Source organism: Alligator sinensis, unplaced genomic scaffold (genome assembly GCF_000455745.1).
Source record: "Alligator sinensis unplaced genomic scaffold, ASM45574v1 scaffold233_2, whole genome shotgun sequence".
Classification (NCBI taxonomy): domain Eukaryota; kingdom Metazoa; phylum Chordata; order Crocodylia; family Alligatoridae; genus Alligator; species Alligator sinensis.
In genome coordinates, this window is record NW_005841941.1 from 2,028,609 (window position 1) to 2,048,132 (window position 19,524).

Genomic DNA, 19,524 nt, shown 5'->3' on the forward strand with positions numbered 1-19,524 from the left:
TTGCTTACTAAAGGATACAGCTAAAGTTCCAGATTTGGAAACTGGAGTATGGACCCCTATATTAGCTAAACCCAGCTGAATGCATTTTTTCAGGGTGGATGCTCTTCATTCAGCTTCCTATAGCCACATCCACACTGATGATGCAATAGTTTGCACTAGGTGCTAGGATTTCTGGGGGTATATCCAGGGCTGGACACAGGCCTGGGTAAACCAGGTGGCCGCCTGGGGCCCAGACAGAAGTGAGGCCTGACAATGGTAATTTTTTTCCCCTCATTGTGCGATTATTATTATCATTATCTCTGGCCAAAGGGAGGGCCCCCAGATACTAAAAGTTTGCCCAGGGCTGCCAGGAGTCTAGGTACGGTGCTGGGTATATCCCAGAGTCATTTGCACCTCCATAAGACAAGCCACTCTGGAAATTGTTTTGTGGTGTCTTTGTCCTTCCTGAGCCCACTGTGGACCTAATTAACCAGAGTAAAGCAGAACCAGGTGCTGGAAAGATGTGGATCCCCTAAAGCATGAGGAGCTGTTCCTGTTTTTAATACAGCATGGGGCAGAGAGCAAACAAGACATAGTAAAGGGCATTTCCAAAGCAGCCTGCAGCCCCCAGAGTGCAGTGGTAAGAAGCAACATGATGTAATTGAACCAAATAATGAAAGGGATAGAGAGGGAACCGAGCCAAGAGGTAGGGATGCTCTGTTATGTTAGAACAATAACTCGGAAATGTAAAATGCTTAGGTTCACATTCTTCTTTGCCACAGGAGGCAAAGCATTCTTGAGCAAGTCACTTGATTTCTCTGTGCCTCTGTTCCCATCTACAAACTGAAGGGTAATAGCATTGCTCCACCTCACAAAACTGTTGTGGGACAAATTCATTTTTTTTTTTATAGATCTTGAGATGCTCTGATATCTAGCAATGGTGGCCCCCAAAATAGCAGGAAGAACCTAGGCACCATTCAGCATGACCTTCTTGTGTCCTCATAACAAGATATTTAGCAGAATTCAGATTCATTAGAATCTGGTTGTGCTAGAAGTGCTTCTGCCGTGGCCCTAAACTTACAGCCTCTGCGCTGCCAACCTTGCCCCTTAGCACCCGTGCCACCCCAGCCCCTGCTCAGCACACTGAAATGTCAGCACATTCAGAAGTGCTAAGAAGATAACTCTGATTTCCCTGGACCCCTTCAAAGATGTTTTTTATTTTTTCTTTAAAGGATAGTTTTCTCTTTCATTTAAGAAAAAGAGACAACATCTTTAAGAGGCACTTGAGCCTCCTCCGTCTAGCGGGCTCCATTCTTTCGAGTGCAGTACATATGGCCTATTCATATTTAATAACTTTACAAGATATTCATCCAGGCTAGAATTTTACTCTCTGATGAACATTTCAGAAGCTTTGTATTTGGTGGCACAGCTCTATAAAAGGCAAGAATTCAAGTTACTGGAAATTGAAGCCAATCAACTTACTGGAAAATATCCATCAGTGGAGTTAGTTCACGATATGCAGTAGAGACTTCATAGTGGCTAGACTAGTAAGCTTCCCACTGGGTCTGTATCTGACACGAACTGTTCTGATAGTCCAAGTGCCAGCTGAACTCCTTGCATCTAGCTGACTACAAAAGGCTGCCTAGACAGAATACATTGCACGATCAACTCCTTCCAATTTCTGTGGCCAAAAAATGGTGGATCCTGGGCTTAACCCCTCCCATTCACTGCCTTGCAGTATATTCTATCCCTATTTCCAGGACAGGAGAGCTGCTAAGTGCAATATACTAAGCATTTGCTCCTGGACCATGTCATACCTGCCTACAGCCCTCCTCAGTCACCCAGCAGGGCTCAGCACCTGCAGTCGGTTCCCCTGAAGTCTGTCCTCCTCACTGCCAAGAAGCCTTGAATGTCACCTGCCCTGGAGGCAGGGATCCTCCGTGGGCTGTGTTAAAGGCAAGTGCCTTTTGTACAAGTTTGATAAGGAAGGAAAGTCTAGCATCTGTTTAAATTCAGTGAAGCACAATTATGTTGCCAGAGCCAACCTACACACCAGGTGTGATCAGAGGAGGAGACGGGAATCTTTTTGGTCTGGGATTTGTGGTGGGTACAAAACTGTTGTTTCATAAATTAAGTGCTAAGACCCACTCTGAAAGTAGTAGACTGTGCTCATCACCAACTTTCATCCCTTCCTGGACAAAGGCATTTCCCAGAGTGGAAAGTGGTTTATTTTGGCTGGGCTGTAGATCATCACTGCAGCTGAGTGAATACCTCAAAAACGTTTCCAAGAATATTCTGTGGAATAAAAATATCAAATTCACTTTGGCTCTGTGGGGCCTCATGATGGCTTCCTGTGACTATTCTGGGGATGAAGTTGGCTGACATGAGCGTGCACATCAGTAGGGAATTTTAAGCAAGCATCGGAAAATATTCTTGGATATTGGAGTCAGTTCATGGAAAGCAAATTTGTAGCTCAGAAACGAGCTTATTCACACTAGAAACCTTATCATCAGCATTACTTTTATGCAATAAACTGAAGAAAAGCAAGACCATCTGTAACAACACAACTTGGACACTGAGTTCACAAATCTCCAAATCACAGAAACAGAAAAGGAGGGTTGGAAGGGACCTCAGGAGGTCATCTAATCCACCCCCCTGCTCAAAGCAAGATCATCCCCAACTAAACCATTCCAATCAAGGCTTTGTCTAGCTGGGTCTTAAAAGCCTCCAAGGATGGAGAGTCCACCATCTCCCTGGCCCAGGTGGGTAGCCTGTTATAGTGCTTTACCACCCGCTTAGCGAGAAAGTTTTTCCTCATACCTAACCTAAATTTCTCCTGCTGCAACCTGAGACCGCTGCTCCTTGTTGTCATCTGCCACCACTGAGACCAGTCTATAGCTCCATCCTTTTTGGAACCGCTCTTCAGGAAGTTTAAAACTGCTATTAAATCCACCCTGTTTACTCTTCTCTAGACTAAATAAGCCCAATTTCCTCAGCCTCTCCTCATCCGTTATTTACACTGCCCTCTACTGGACTCTCTCCAGGAGAATTTGCCCACATCCTTTCTGTAGTGGATGGGGGGCCCAAAAATGGACACAATACTCTAGAAGTGACCTCACCAGTGGCAAATAGAAGGGAAGAATCACTTCCCTCTATCTGCTAGCAACAGTCCCATTAATGCAGCCCAGTGTACTGTGAGCCTTCTGGGGAACAAGGGCACACTGTTGGTTCATATTCAGCTTATTGTCCTCTGTAATGCCCAGGTCCTTTTCTGCAGAGCTGCTACCCAGCCAGGCAGCCCCCAGCCTGTACCAGTGTATGGGATTGTTCTGTGCTAAGTCCAGGACTTTGCAGTTGCATGTACTGAACCTCACAACATTTCTTTTGGTCCACTCCTACAATTTGTCCAGGTCTCCAAATCCTCCAGTGTATCTAATCAGTAAATCAATGAGCAGCCCAGAGAGTAAAGAGCATCCATAGAAGGTATTTTGGAATATAGCTTCAGAGGAATTATGATTAAATTTCAGGGCCCCAGGGGGTAAGATGTTGTACAAGACTATTATTAAGAGGCTATCCCAACCATAAAGAGCTTAAATTAGAGACAAAAAAATGAACAAGTTGGGAGCTGAAAAAAGGTGGCAGCACAAACGTAACCAAATCAGTGTCTTGTTAGGGATGATTTGTGGCTTATCCAAAGGTCAGCTGTGTTTTTAATTGTTCCTCTTGCAAACTCAAACCAAATTTTTACAGTTTCTTTGCTACATTTGCACTGTTTCCTGCTTTTCTCCTGACATGGGGGTTATATTACACTAACTTAAGTAGTGCTGAATGAATTCCCCTCACCCAAGATGGAAACAAAAGTGGGGAGAAAAAGAAGATGCTGAGGGGAAATCATCCGAGTGGAAAAAACACAAATCATTTTGACAAGTCACTTTGGGCACTTATACATGTCCTCGGGGGTGGGGAGGGGAGGAGGTGTTTTAATTAGATCAGGTTTTGGGAGCTGCTTTAATTAAAACATCCGTGGCGTTTTGTGCATTGAATGTTTCATGTTTCAAAGTGGCAGTGAGGGCACTTTAACTAAAGCTCATTTGACGAGCTTTATTTAAAGCACCCCTGCTTTAATTGAGATTAAATCTAGTCTGCTCCAACATGTTTTAATCAGAATGCATCAGAGCACATGTAAAAGTGCCCTTTTCAAGCAGGGGGTTGTCGAATATTCTCATGTTTCCAAATCCTACTAAACTTCAATTGGGATTAAGGGTTGAGGAGAGGTGAAGTGATGTTGCTGTAGAAGGTAGCTGCTTGAAACCAAAGGTTCAGGAATAATTTGGCATAATCCAAATGCATCATCGCTCCATAACCCCTTTCGGGATCCGGAAACAGGTTTCCCCTAAAGTTGAGAAGGCAACCACATACAAGGAGACTGATAGGAGAAGCTATCATCCCCCAAAGGAACTCTCAAGAAGAACAAAACTGTGAAGAAGCAAGGAGAGTTGAAAACGGCTGCTGGATCTGGAAACAAAGCAAGCAAGGCAGAAAAGCAAAAGTGGCAAAGCAGCTCTTGTTACTACAGACAACTTTGATAGCTTATATCAGTATGCAGGCTTCTTAAATCTCTAATAGAAGGGAAGTTGGATAAAGGTAGAGTAGAGACAGCAGAATTTGGGAGCAGAGTTACAGTCAATGAGAAGGAAGGCAGGGCAGGATGGTATCTTATAGACTAATTCATTCAATCAGAGAAAAATGTGGCTAAAGATTTAAGTCACTATAGAACTCCAAATCAAAATTACATCCGACAGAAAGGAAAAAGCAAAAGAGGAGCTTGCAGAAAAAAATGGAAGACATAGAAAGCCATGAATCAGGAATTAGGTGACCAAGCACTCAAGTGACAAGTCCTATTGAGGACTTAGTGCTTTCAAAAGCCAAGCCAAGCCTGTGGAGAAAGTTTATACACACGCGTGGAAGGGCTAGTCATTTATAGGCGGCGGTACGCACCAGAGAATCCACAAGGCTTTTCATGCTTCTCAAAAGCTAGTTCCTTTAAGTGGTCTGTAAACTCAGGCAAGAGCAGTTAATGCCCATTCCATGTCCAAACCTTTCTTTGCATCCAGGAGGCTAAAAACAGACATTTTCCTTTCTGTAGCCTGGGTACACCCGAGGGGTGTGCCCTGTTCTCCAATGATAGTGGTGGTGGTCAGGCAGGGTGCTGAGGAAAGGGTCAGCTACTAGAGCTGTTTCCTCCCCTCTCTATAGAGCTAGGCCGAAACCAAGTACTTAACTATGTACAATGTATTACAAGAATAAATACAGACACTTAATATAAAATATTTACAAGGCTTAACATATAATAAACTGTCGCAGGGCACCTTGGTGCTCTGCTCCTAGAGAGGGGAAACTGCCAGGGAGAGCGAGCCCTGGCAGGGAATAATGAGCACAGCTGTGGGTTGCCCGGGGCAACCAGGAAGTCAGATGACTGGAGGGGGCAGGGCCTGGCCCTCATAAGGCCCAGGGGCTGAGGCCAGGCTAGCAGTTCCCTGCTAGCAGTCAGAGAGGCAGGAGCTCCTGGAGTTAGGATGTGAGAACTGCAGGTACAGCTCAAGCCACATAAAAGAAGGCAGCTCTAAGATGTCTGAGCAACGTGGTTATAGCCAGGCGGCTTATAGTTATGTTATAGCCTAGGGGCTTGTGTTTTGCGTTGTTGTTATGTATTACACCAGTGGCTTGGGTGAGGCTATTAGGGGTTGGAGGAGGCCTCATAGGGGACCCACAGTAGCGTGGGGACCCCAGTGCCAGTAAAGGCGTGGTGTACGTGGTGCATAGACCCCAGCCCCAGAGAGGGGGCACTATTGAGAAAGCCCTGTGAGAGGGCATCCTTGCAGGAGAGAAGGCCCTAGAGAGGGCAGCGGTACAGAAAAGGCCCTAGAGAGTGGGTGAGTGTATTTTGACAGACCAACATCTAGTCCAACTGCGAGGCTTGAGGCGTGGTATCAGGGGAGGTTGGGGCCATGCATAGCCCATAAGGCTAGGGTGCCCAGGGCACCCATTTGCAGGACAAGACCCATGAGGGGCCTGGGGGTCCAAGGGGACAGGTCACAGCGAACCGTGTCCAAGAAGACGTGAGGCAGCCTCCCAACCTTATCTAACAGCAAAGACGTGGCGGGCGAGAATCAGAGGGTGCCCTTGGGCCGACTTGGCACAGAGGAAGGGGCCTCAAGGAGACCACGGCCTTCCTGTAGGACCCTGCCGTGACAATAATATTCCACATTTCACATATAATACCAAATATGAACCAAACAACTTACAACCTATACAACACAACTAACACACAGGGATATTAACTGATATAACCCAAGTAAAATTAACAATAATATTTCTTTAAACCTTCACAAATAACAATTCCAATATACACATTGAGGCATTAAAACATATAAACCCCCTTAAAGAATACCTCTATCTATATAGCCCTTAGCATGACAACCTCAAAACAGGGAGTGCACTCAGCACCTCTCTGAAGAGTTTCCCTAAAGCCCCTCCCCTTTTAAGGCCCTGGGACATGGGCACACCCCTCCCTCAATGGAGCATGGAGGTGGCAGACCCTCCTCACCCATGCCAGCTTCCCCTGCGGGGCCTGCTTCCCCAGTAACTCATGCTTCCTCTCTGGAGAAGGCAAGCCTCATCCCCTGGTGGCCGATCCTGCAAGAGCTTCTCCCCAGCGGTGCCTTTGGCTCTCCTCGATGGCCTGGAGCCCTGCATTGGGCAGCCAGGGCTCTGTCTCTCTGGCGGGAGCCAAGCCCTTGCAGGCTCTGGCTCCCCGGTCTCACACCAGGGGTTCTCCCCTTTCCCGGGCCCTGCTCTGGGCACCGGGGCTCTTTTAGTTAAAGGTGGAGCCTCATTGCAGGGCTCCGGTCACTCGGCCTAGGGCCGAGGCTAACTTAAGCAGCCGCGAGCTGCTTCCAAGGCGGTTTCTCCATGTGCCAACCTGTGCTCCAGGTGAGGCCTGAGCAGCTGTGAGCTGCTCCCAGGGCAGACTCTCCGTGTGCCAACCTGTGCACCAGGTAGAGCCCAAGCAGCCTCGAGCTGCTCCCAGGGCCAGCTCCCCATGTGCCGATCCACACACTGCTGAAGCTCAGGTGGGGTCCGGAAGACAGCCATCTCTGAAGCGTCTCTCTCCAGTCTGCCGAGCACACTCTCCTTTTATACTCTTCAGGGGCTCCACCCACAAAGTTCTCTGGACCTGGCTGGTGCAGTTCTGATTCAGGTCCAGCTGCTCCTGGCCCCTTCCCTTCAGAAAAGGGTGTGGTATTGCTTCCCTTTGCCGTCTCTGGATTGGTGGATGAGCTCCACCAATCACACAGCAGACCCTCGAGCCTGGGACTCTACCCAAGCCCCCAAAAAGGTAAGCCTGCTACATTTCTATGGAACAAAAATACAAGATTCTAATCTTATCCTGTGACCCCCAAGAGCTGAGGCTATAGGACAGGCCTATAGGAATGGGCAAAGACCATAATTATGATGGCAGACAGAAGAATTCACATGTACAGAAGGTAGAGAATAATCAGCTCAAGTTTGGCTAGGACATCAGTGTCCAGATACTGCTCACTGACTGAACTCACAGCCCCTGCAGTCTTCCAACCACCCAACTGCTATTAGGTAATAGAGCTTTTTATATGTCTCCCCTCAACACCTCCCTCAGTAGCAGCAGTGATCTGTCCTCTGAAGCTGCTTTCTCTGCAACTTGCTGGTATGACCTACTAGTGAACATGTAACATGGGTCTCCCTCAGGTCCAATCCACAGGTAATAGGAATTGGTGTCAGCTCCACCTAGGGAGCTTTGCCTTTTATCTACACATTGAGGTTAGTTCTCTCCATGCCTGGGCATGTATGTGATTGCTAATGAAATAAAAGGACTGCTACATACACTGAATGGAAGAACTAACCCACAAATGTGGGCTTTGGTTGGCATGAATCTGCATAGCTTTTCATAGATTTTTGGCTCAGCCCCCGAAACACTGGTGCCAAACAGTATTAGGCAGTGGTCCACTGGAAAAAACAGTGGTGTTTCTTGCAGGCCAATTTTAGGAACAAGTGCTAGAGCAGCGATAACATATAATGCCAATTCCAGTAGGAATTCCCACACTACAAAAAAAAGCGGCTAGATGATGCAAAACTCTGAACTGGGCTAAATTTGCCTAATCTGGTAGAGAATTATCTTTGAAAGAATCAAGGATAAAATGCTACTAGTGTCACAGCATAGCCATTTTCTAGAAGGAAACGGGTATTGTCTGCTCCCCTGCTGCATGGTGACAAGCAATAACAGTCAGCTAGTATGAGATCTACCCCAGGGTAGCAAACCAATATAAATTATACCAGGGTGCATATATTTCTCCATGCTTTTATATGACACCCATTAACATGGTAGATACAGGCCCAGAAGACAGATCAGTCCCCTGAAGACAAGACCTCAGTTCTACATTACTGAATGCCCTGCGATGCCATCTGATTTATGTTCTAGAATGACAGAGGAGGGCCCAGACATCAGCTAACTTCTCAGGAATAGGCAACAGGACTATGATGGTACAGGTGACTATACACCTACAGTTGGCAAAGACATTGTGAGGGAGCACCTCGAGAGGCTGGACATCCATAAGTCAGTGGGCGCTAGCGAAATGCACCCAAGAGTGCTAAAAGAGTTGGCTGACACCTTAGCTCGGCCATTGGCATGGATATGCGAAAACTTGTGGTGCACAGCTGAGGTTCCTGAAGACTGGAAGAGTGCCAATGTATTGCCTATCTTCAAGAAAGGAAGATCCAGGGAACTACAGGACAATCAGCTTGACCTCAATCCCTGGAAAGATCTTCGAGAAAGTTATCAAAGACTCCATCAATAACAGGCTGACAGAAGGTGCCATCCTGGTAGACAGTGAATTCCTGCCCCTTGGGCAGGGGGCTGTACCCAATGATCTTGCGAGGTCCCTTCCAGCCCTAATGTCTACGAAATCTATGAATTCCTGTTCCCAGCTTTACTGCCCTACTGAGCATCCTTGGGCAATTATTTTCCTTTCTGTACAATGCCCAATACAAAGGGACTATGGTCTTCTCTGTGGTCTGCAAAACTACCATAAATAACCCAGCCACCATGGCATGAATGAAGATAGCAGCTGGCAACCTGGAGATAAACATATCTTTTGGATTTAAAAAGTTGTTTTATGCAAAGCAATGGATACTTTGATACATTATACAAGGGCTGGCCAACTTCTGAGCCCCTGGGGGCTACAAGAGCAGGGGCTGTACACTGCAAGCCACAAATCACCCCAACACATGGACACTCTCCACCCCTGCTGTTCTGTATGCCTACACAGGCACCCTTCCCTCCACTGCACTGGGCACTCCTCCACCCCACACCATGTAGGCACAATCCCTCCCTTCATCAGAACATGCACCCGCATATACACCCCCTCTCCCCCACCACCCCAGTACATAGACTTAGTTTCTTTGTTATCCCCTGCTCCCCCAAGTGTATGGACCAAACACACCCGCTGCTCCCCACACTTCATCATATTGGCCCTAAGCCCTGGGACGAGGGTAGGAAGTGGCAACTGGAGGAAGGAGCCTGGAGACTGGCTCTTGTTGCAGCTAAAGCAATGGGGAGCAGTGGCTAGGTGAGAGCTTGAGGGCAGCACCTAAATCCCTCCTAGGATGCATGCAGCCTGCAGGACCCAGATGTACAGCCCTATGTTATAGGATGTTTGCTATGGGCCTAAAATAGAAACAGATTTAAAAAAAAACAAAAACCAACAACTAAACAACTGAATCTCAGAAGAAAAACATACATTGAAGCTTGCATCCAAGTAGAGAGATACTTGCCATGCTTTTGCTAAACCATTGGTAGACAGAAAAAGTTTAAAAAATGCTAGACTGGAACCTTAGAGTACTGGAAGTTTAATAGACATTATTTAGAAATATTTATGACTGTACTAAAACAATCCAAAATTATTACAGATCTCTTATTAATATTTACTGCATGATAAAATGCTATTAACCAAATATACCACACACTCATTTGGAAGAATCATAATATACATTAACTTGATGGGCATTTATCTACGTTTTTACTAGTGACTAGTCAAGTCATTGTTGCCACTCACTTTGATTGCTCCCTGGTTAATACTATGGTATGGCAAGTCAGGGCCAATAGTGATGCAATGGTATTTCAGTTTTACTATCTTGACTGCCCTACATTACATGGAATCTGGAAAGGGAAGAGTTGACAGAGATCATGTAAACCAACTCTGAATCACTGCAGGTTTTCCTTTTTTTTTTTTTTTTTTTAACTGGTAAGATAAGCGTTTTGAAAAGACATAGCAGCCAAGGTTTTACTTTCTCAAGGGAGCTATTGGTATAATTTTACTTGACCAGAGGGCGGTAACAGGGTCAGGCTGTCAGCTTCTATTAAGATTTGGATTTGCGTCACTGAATGGGAAGTACTTGGCCATACTGCTTCTCATTAGATTGCTTTATGATAAATCTAATCATTACCTTACTACACTTGGCTGATTTTAAGGTTATAAACCTAGCTCTCCAGCTGCCCCAGCTGGGCTGTTAACCGCACTGCCTTCTCATTAGGAGCAGCAGTGTTACAGGAATGCTACCTGTGTTCCTGTATCACAGCAAACAGACTGGCTCCTGACACCCAAAAGCCTGACAAACAGGTGCCTCAGGTTCTCATTGCAGAAGCTCCTGACACAGGAGCTGAGCCTTCTCACTACAAAGCCCATCGTTTTGTAACAGAGTTGGGGAAAACACTTCGCGGCTAGTAATGCAATGACATCTCACTTGCTGCTCAGTCAGGATTGGTTTATGCAGCACTTCTACTTCACATGAACTGACTCCAGGTAACTGCAGACAGTTAACCCATCTGGTAGCATAGACCTCTCCAGACATTTGTAGCAGGATACATGAATTTGCACATAATCACAGCAGAGCCCAAGGAAAAAGTGCTGGAGAGTGTCACCCCTAGATTTTAAAGGCATCTTCAACTAATATGTTAACATGCTGTGAGGGATGTATTAGTTGAATTGGACTCATGTAACCCTATCTAATTAATTCAGTGAAAACCCATGTGTGAACTTTTACTTCCATTTTAGAATAGCTTAAACTGAACCAAGATAACCCAATTCCAAATCATTTTGAGCAAAATCAAAACAAACTCGGTTTGAAGTGAAGGGGGAGCAGCCACACACCCTTTTCAACCATTTTAATTAACTCAAATTAAGTTCCATCGTAAATTAAACCAATACAGTTTTTCTTGTGTAGACAAGGCCTTTGGATTTTGTTTAAGCTGAAACAAAGTGACCACTTAAAAACAGAAGAGTGTTCACACAAAGGGTAGGTGCCAGTTTCATTAAATGGGTTTTAAAAGTAATTTCCAGTTGAACTGGGCACAATTTAGGTGCATGCGGGCAGGTCCATAGACTTATTCCATAGAACAGCTTTTTCTAACAATATTTGCTTTTTTCCATGAAGCCTCTCTCTCTGGATAGCATCTCACATGGCACTGTTAGGGCAGCTTCAGAGCTCTTTAGAAGGTGTTTGCATAGGAAAGCTTTCTGAAAGTCTGACAAAAGAAAAACCCAAGTGAATGTGACATTTCATTTCCAAACACAATTCTGTCATGGTTTGTGGCCAGGGAGAATGCAGTAGGTTCCCCTTTCTGCCTCCATGTTTCCAGGGGCATTGCATAAGAGGATAAGCAAGGAGCCAGATATTCGGGTGCAGCTGTCCTTTACTGCCCAGTTTATTCTGGTGCTTTTCAACATCTACATCAGTGATCTGGATGTGGGGGTGAAAAGCACACTGGCAAACTTTGCAGATGACACTAAGCTTTGGGGAAGTGCAACCACACATCAGGGTAGGCTGATGATCCAGGCAGACCTAGACAGATTAGTTAGATGGGTGGACCAGAACCTGATGCTGTTCAATACCGAGAAGTGTGAAGTGCTTCATCTGGGGAGGAAAAATCCGCAACATACTTACAGGCTCAGTGGTGCTACTCTAGCTAGCACCATGTCTGAAAGGGACAGGTCATAACTGACCATAAAATGAATGAGCTGCTAGTTTGATGCTACAGTTAGCAGAGCAAACAATATGCTGGCATGCTTCAACCAATGCATCTCAGGCAAAACTAGGGAAGTTATTCTCCCACTCTACTCAGCATTGGTGAGGCCACAGCTGGAGTACTGCATCCAGTTCTGGGCACCACACTTGAAGAAGCATGCGGAGAAGCTTGAGAGAGTCCAAAGAAGAACCACTCGTATGATTAGAGGCCTGAAGAACAAGCCATGAGGAAAGGCTGGCAGATATGAGACTATCCAGCCTAGAAAAGAGGACTTTGTGGGAATTTGGTGGCAGCTTACAAATAGATCAAGGGAGAGCATCAGGGGCTAGGCAAATAACTATTCACCAAAGCACCCCAGGGGAAAACCAGGAGCAATGGTCATAAACTCATAGAAGAAGGTTTCAGACTGGATATAAGGAAATACTTCTTCACAGTTCGTATGACCAGACTTTGGAATAGACTGCCAGTGGGGATGGTGCAGGCACCTACACTAGAGATCTTCAAAATGAGACTGGACACACACTTTGCTGGGGTTATTTGGCCCCAGCGGTCTTTCCTGCCCAGAGGAGGGGGGCTGGGCCCCATGATCTCGTGAGATCCCTTCCAGCCCTAAACTTCTGTGAATCTGTGATGGGGTAGAGTTATTTATATAGGGACATCGCATAGCTATGCAACAGCCTTATCTCTGGTGTACTGGCAATAGATTCATGACACCATACAGCTGCTCTTTTGACCTAATCCGAAGCCTACAGAGCATCTTTTCACTAGCTTCAAGGGGTCCCCACTTATTGTTATTCAAGTAAACTACTGCTGAGGTGCCTTACAGCTGATAGTAGTTCAGGTTCTCTTGCATGCATATACAAGGGCTAGGGGACAGACATTACACAAACTGGTTTAAGTGATCAGAAACTGATTTAAATCTGTAACAGAACAAGTTCAGTGTGCATAAACCAGTTTCAAAGTGGCCAAAACCAGTTTGAGATAAAGCTGGTTGAATGTAACTGGTGGAGCTCAAACCAGTTTATGCAACTTCTGTCCCAGACCCCTTCCTGGTAAGTTAAACCAGAGTCCCCCAGCATGCTCTCTGGGCTGTGCTCTTAGCTCCAGTGGAGCAGGGCTGGCCCTGCCTCTCTGCTCCCCAGCCAGAGCAGGGACAGGCAGAGGTGGAGGCCTGGCCGGACACTGGTCCCAGAAGGGAGCAGAAAAGAGTTTCATTCCCCCCTCACTCCTGTCCCACCAGCACGGACCTGCATTTCTCCACTGGCTGCTCCAGTGGTGGGGGTGTGGCCAGCCCTGGCAGTAGCCTGAAGTGAACTGGCCAGGTAGGGGGTTTAATTCCTCCCTCCCTGTCCTGCCAGCCTGGACCTGAGCCAGGGTCCACCTGGCACTCCCCCGTCATTGCTACAGCAGCAGGGGCACAGCCAGATGCAGGCCAGCATGGTCTCCTTGTGGGGGAGGGGTACAGAGCAGGGGATTACTCCCCCCTTGCCTAGTGAGAGGGGTGGCTGGACCCAATGATCTTGTGAGGTGCCTTCTAGCCCCTTACAGTCTGTGAATCTATGAGTGTCAGGTCCGTCTCATTTCCATAGCTAGTCCAAAATACATAACTAGGGGACTGCAGTAGGGTCTGACCACTGCTGCCTGCTCCCTCTTTGGGCAAGTGACAGGATAAGCCCCCTCCACAAGAGGGAGAGAATATTCTCCCCCCCTGCCCCCCCCCACCTCAGGGGCCAGGTCCCTTGATGGGGACAGCAACCCCTGTCGTGGTTTTCAGGGAGCGCAAGCCTCTTCCCAGTGGAGGGGGCTGTAAGCAGCTGGTAAGAGCTGCCATGGACTGTGCAGGGTGAGTGGAAGCACTGGGGCTCATAGGAGGCCATAGCATGGCCCCATAGCCCCCAGTGGTGTCTGGTTATTCCCCACTCTTCCTCCTTGCCCCATGCAGGGACTGAGCGGCAGCGGACATAACCCCCCTCTGCCTCAGGGGGCCATGCCAGCTGGTGTCTGGCCATGCTCCTGACACTGCTCAGGTCCGTGGGACTGGGAGGGAGGAATTAAACGCCCGCCCTGGCCAGTTCACTCCAGGCAACTACCCAGCCTGGCTATGTCCCCCAGCACAACTTCCCTGTAGCTGATGGTGTACTCTATCTAGCACCCCGTGGCTCCTGGCCTCAGCAGCTGCAGGCATATGCCTGCAGTTCCTCAGTCCAGAAGGATGTCTGTTCAGTTGCAAACTGGTTCAGTCTAGGCAGGTTAGACTAACCTGCAAAGATTGAATCAATTCAAGCTCCAGCTTTTTTGAATGTCTGTCCCTAGCCAAGGTGTTCCAAATACATTCCTGTTTAAACTGGTTATCCCCCAAGAAGATATTTCTCCTCCTTAAAGTAAATAAAGCTCCAAATTTAACTGAACAAGCATTTCATGCATGCACAATTGTATTGCCATTTGATATACTGACACTTTGAGAGGTATTAGCCAGTCTGGGTGGATCACTGTTACAGAGGTTTAAAAATAAGAGCTTACTTCTGGCAAGTGTAATGCATTATGTCACAGCCATTATACAAACCTAGTTATTTACTACTTCCCCAAACACAGCTCAGTAATCTTGTGTTCTTAACTGTCTACTGAATGAATGTCCTTCATTTTTTTGCATAAGTAGGCAGGTTAGACTAACCTGCAAAGATTGAATCAATTCAAGCTCCAGCTTTTTTGAATGTCTGTCCCTAGCCAAGGTGTTCCAAATACATTCCTGTTTAAACTGGTTATCCCCCAAGAAGATATTTCTCCTCCTTAAAGTAAATAAAGCTCCAAATTTAACTGAACAAGCATTTCATGCAGGAACAATTGTATTGCCATTTGATATACTGACACTTTGAGAGGTATTAGCCAGTCTGGGTGGATCACTGTTACAGAGGTTTAAAAATAAGAGCTTACTTCTGGCAAGTGTAATGCATTATGTCACAGCCATTATACAAACCTAGTTATTTACTACTTCCCCAAACACAGCTCAGTAATCTTGTGTTCTTAACTGTCTACTGAATGAATGTCCTTCATTTTTTTGCATAAGTTCCAGACAGATATCCAACTGACAACATCAGAGATTTACTGCCACAAAGCTCATATCATTAGCAGTTCAAAGGTTTCTGAGCCTCCCAGAGCTCCTCTGTGACACAGAAGGGCAGGCCACAAGCAAACACCCTTGGAAAGACAGCAGCTAGAACTGCCAAGTCTGCACTATCTGCATTACTAACATTGCCTACTCCATCCAGCTCCTGCTAAGTCAATCTTATGTAAATATTCTGTATCCATCAGTGCCTGATCATTAAAAAAAGCATAAGGCGAGATCCTCAGATACACTGATATACACCAGCAGAGTGAGGGTCTGGTGTATGGCTTCTAATTCTTAAATCACAGCACTGGTTACTTAAAGATCAGTTTTATTTCCTGCTTTATCACAGATACCTTGAGTGACTTTGGATACATCACTTTACCAGTCTGTTCATGTGTTAAGTTAGCATCACAGTGCTTACCTGTTAAGGACATTGCAGGAACAGCAATTAGTCTTTGTCAAGTGCTTTCAGATCTTTTGATAGAGAGATACAGAGCACAGACAGGTAGGCACAAGAAGTCTTGCCTGTTGTTCCCCCTGTGCAACTTCAAAGGAAGTCCTTGTTTATGTTTTAAAGTACCTTATTTCTACCTGATATCCTGCCGCCTTCTCTGCATCTGTAGTAGTGGAGTCCCCACTTCCAAAGTTGTTGGGACAGAGTCTCAGCAAGTTTAAATGAAGAAGAATGGCTTTGGTGCAGCTCTGGCAATTTGCAGCAGGTGGGGATCTGGCCCATTGCCTGCAGTGGAACAACAGCAATTGATACCAGCTGGGGATCTTCTTGCTCTAATAATAATCCTTTACACTCACATAGCAGCATAACTTCCCTCTGAGGGTTTTAAAGCATTTCAGTTCTCCCAATGTTCCTTGGATGTAGAGGGGTAGTATTATCCCTGTTGGACAGATGGAGAACTGAGCCACAAACCGACTAACTGACCTTGCCAATGTCACAGAGCAAATCAGCAGCACAGCTGCCCATAGCACCTGGGTCACATATGTGCTCCCTCTCCTTTAGCCAGAAATTCTGTCTGCAGACTCAGGTATGTAGAGAAGCAAAGTGGCAATGAAACAATAAACCAGTGAGAGGAGATGGACTGGTGCATTCTCAGCATCTTGCTAGTGCAGTTATTGGCGAATGCAGAGATCCTTATGGCCTTCATGATTCTGAAAGCCAGGTACTAATCTAAATAGGTTTAACTTAAAGCATGCCTGCCATCAAATTCAGCCCTGCTGGCACTGCATTTTTAGTAAAGATTCTTCCCATATTTATTCCGTTTAAAGGTCTGAGTTTCTCAAATCAGTTTAAAGAAACTATTATTTGAAACATCATAGGGCAATGGCTGGAATCCTACTGTTCCAGAGCAGTCTCTTACACAGGAAGGACTCCTTGATGTACAACTTTGTGTTTTTAAGCCAAAACTGGGAACTCTTTCTGGAAAACAGGCAATAGTTCAACCATGAGTGACAGGGTAAGAATCCAGAGTCAAGGGTGACATTCCCTGGCCTGGGTCTCCCTTATACAGCAAGTCTGAGTAAATGATCACGGTGGTCTCTTCCAGATGTAAATCTACAAAGCACAAGGAAGCCTTCGGAGTAGAAGACTTTTACTGATTCACAGCTTGGCTGTAAGGTAAATTACTGAACAAATGCAACATTACTAGGCATAATGCTATTTTGTGAGACACCTGGAAATACTCAAAATGAAGGTGTCTGTGTTCTATAAGTACAAACTGTAATTAAGTGAGCTTTTCTGTAGGTGCTCAACTGAACTGCTGAAGAGTTGCACTAGACATTTCCTAGACCTTCAGGCTGGGAGGAAGCCTTTTGATCATCTATTTGATCATCTACCCTGCAAAACCAGCAGTCAGAGAAATCCACCCATTACTCCTAGAGAAGAGGGAATTATTCTCCTTTATTATCAAGCCCTGTAACTTGGGATTGCATTAGAAATGGTGCCTTTTAGATAGACATCCGAACTCGAATTCAAGACTCCAAGAAATGGGGACTCCTAATCTGTTGCAGCTATTAATTGTCCTTGTGAGTATCAACCAGTGTCTGCATTTGCGCTTCAGGTTGGGCACTCAGAATCATTGTGACATTTGGTAAGTTTGGGCCTTTCTTATGCATCTAAAATTATATAGAATCAGAGTTATAAAGAGGATCATAGACATCCCAAGTCTCACTGCCCCATTCTAAGCAACAGATCAGAGTCCCCTCATAAAACAAAAGGATTTATGAGTAGATTATACTGTAATTTAGTTCAAAGTTTTCTCCAGTAAAAAAATCTTTCTTTCAGGGTAATTTGTTTCAGCTCTAAAGCAGCTGCTGCTAGTTATGCAACTATGAAATATCATGCTTTAATATTACTTAACTCCCTTTGGCTAGGTTGCCATGAAATGCTGTTCTGTTTGAAAGATCCAGATCCAAATGTTTTCTGATCTCCAGATAAAGCCCTAGTTAAACAAGGGCGAGGCTGTCTTATGGGATGCACAACTGTGCAAAGGCTGTGAGAAGTGGTGACAGATGACTGGACCTGTTTGAATCCTGTTTGACAGAACAAAACTCTCACCCCTTGGAAAGTTCAGCATTCAAACTTGACCAAAAGTAGACAGCTAGTACACTGTGACCATTGCTGATCATGCTAACCAGCACATACTCTTGCTTTCGTGTCTGTCCACCTGATCCTACCTGTTGCCTCATGGTTTGTACTTTGGGCCAGGTTCCATCCTCGTGTTCTGTTTGTAGTGTCCTGCATGGGGAATTCTGCTCCATCACTGGGGCTGTTAGCTGTTACCCCAGTAAATACCTAAATGGTGTGATTTTGCTAGTTTTGCCTTTAAAAAAACCCTTAAAGCAGGAATTCTCCTTGCTAAGGTTCATGGTGCTGAAAATGTAGACACTTCCTGAAGCAACAAAGTTTGGTCAATGGAAGATTTTATGCATCTCTCTCTGCCCTGTGACCTTAGGGAAGAAGGAATCATTCCACTGAAATCACCTGCTTCGAGCTAAGCACACTTCTCTTCTGGTTCAGATCTGTGTGTTTACCAGACCCTTTCCAAGTAGGCCTTACTCATTGATTAGTGTGTGCTGCCTCTCTCCCTCTGTCCAGTCCGTGGGGGATATGGTTCCATGGTTCCATTAAAAACATCTAAATGGTGTAGCAAGAGCAGAAAAACTAACGAGGTTAAAGATAAAGCTTGATCACTTTATGAATGAAATTACATGTCATAGTTGCCAGTGATAGCAGAAGACTGGCCTCTGATCCAGGAAGTTCCTTCCAGTCCCATGATCCTACAGTTCTGCAGTCTGGCTTTGGGCATCCCCCATGGAGTCCTGGTGTCAGGCAAGATGGTAGCCAAAGGGGAATGTCTTCAACAGTCTGGAGAAAGAGGACATTTCCTTCTGGTTTGGGAAGGTGCCCCAATTGTCTATTGCTGAAGAAGGTAGCAGTGGGATACCAGATGGTCACATGTACCTATATTGTACCTGGTGAAAGGTGTATCACAGATAAGACTACTTCAGCAAGCTGCTCCATGTGAGCAGGACCCATTGGTCACATTAAGCTCTAAGGCGAGTCAACTGCTCAGAACAACTTACAGTGCTGGTGGCTTTGAGCTTTCTCATTGAACCTTCAATACACTCTCTGTCCTTTTTGTTGGCACCATTCTTCCCAACATGTTAACACAAAGCCATAGAAGAATTGCACAGTTCATCAGTGCTGTGCTTAGATGCTTTCTGTGCATCACAAGAGAGAGTCCCTGCCCTCAAAGTATCTATACACTAAAAAGACAAGCCAGAAGACAATTCACAAGAAAAGAATTATAGGCACAGGAAAGGGAAGCGGCTTGAACAAGGCCACCCAATAGGTCAATGGCAGAGACTGGAATAGAAGCTGGGTTTCCTGGCTCCCAATCTGGTGCCCCTAGCTGCCACTGACAGTGAAGTTGTTGTTGTCTCATGTTCTGTTCTTATCCAACATTTTCAGCAAACAAACTATAAAAGAACAGTGTCTCTGAAAGTGGAAGCACAAATCTCCCAGAGAAACTGGCTGGGTGCATCTACACTTACAGATGAAGGTCTGAGGAGAACTTGTCTCAATTTATTTTCTGTCAAGCAGTTCCACTTACTCAGTTCCAATGTGTACGCAGGCTGCCTCCTGCCACTACAAATGAGGGTGTAAAGAGATCAGCATTTGTCTAAATTCTGGCAGATTCTTGAACCAAATGTTTTTAATAGAGGTTCATAGATTCATAGATGCTAGGGTCGGAAGGGACCTCAATAGATCATTGAGTCCGACCCCCTGCATAGGCAGGGAAGAGGG

General features: G+C 45.7%; 1 long non-coding RNA gene across 2 annotated transcripts; it reads left to right on the forward strand.

Moving 5' to 3' along the window:
• Window positions 1-16,052: 16,052 nt before the first annotated feature.
• LOC102380241 lies at window positions 16,053-17,495 on the forward strand. 2 transcript variants are annotated; one of them, XR_323380.2, is made up of 3 exons: window positions 16,053-16,243; window positions 16,763-16,833; window positions 16,960-17,495. It is a non-coding gene; the product is annotated as an uncharacterized LOC102380241 (long non-coding RNA). The 2 variants fall into 2 exon arrangements; XR_323379.2 differs by lacking the exon at window positions 16,053-16,243 and adding an exon at window positions 16,346-16,378.
• Window positions 17,496-19,524: the final 2,029 nt, after the last annotated feature.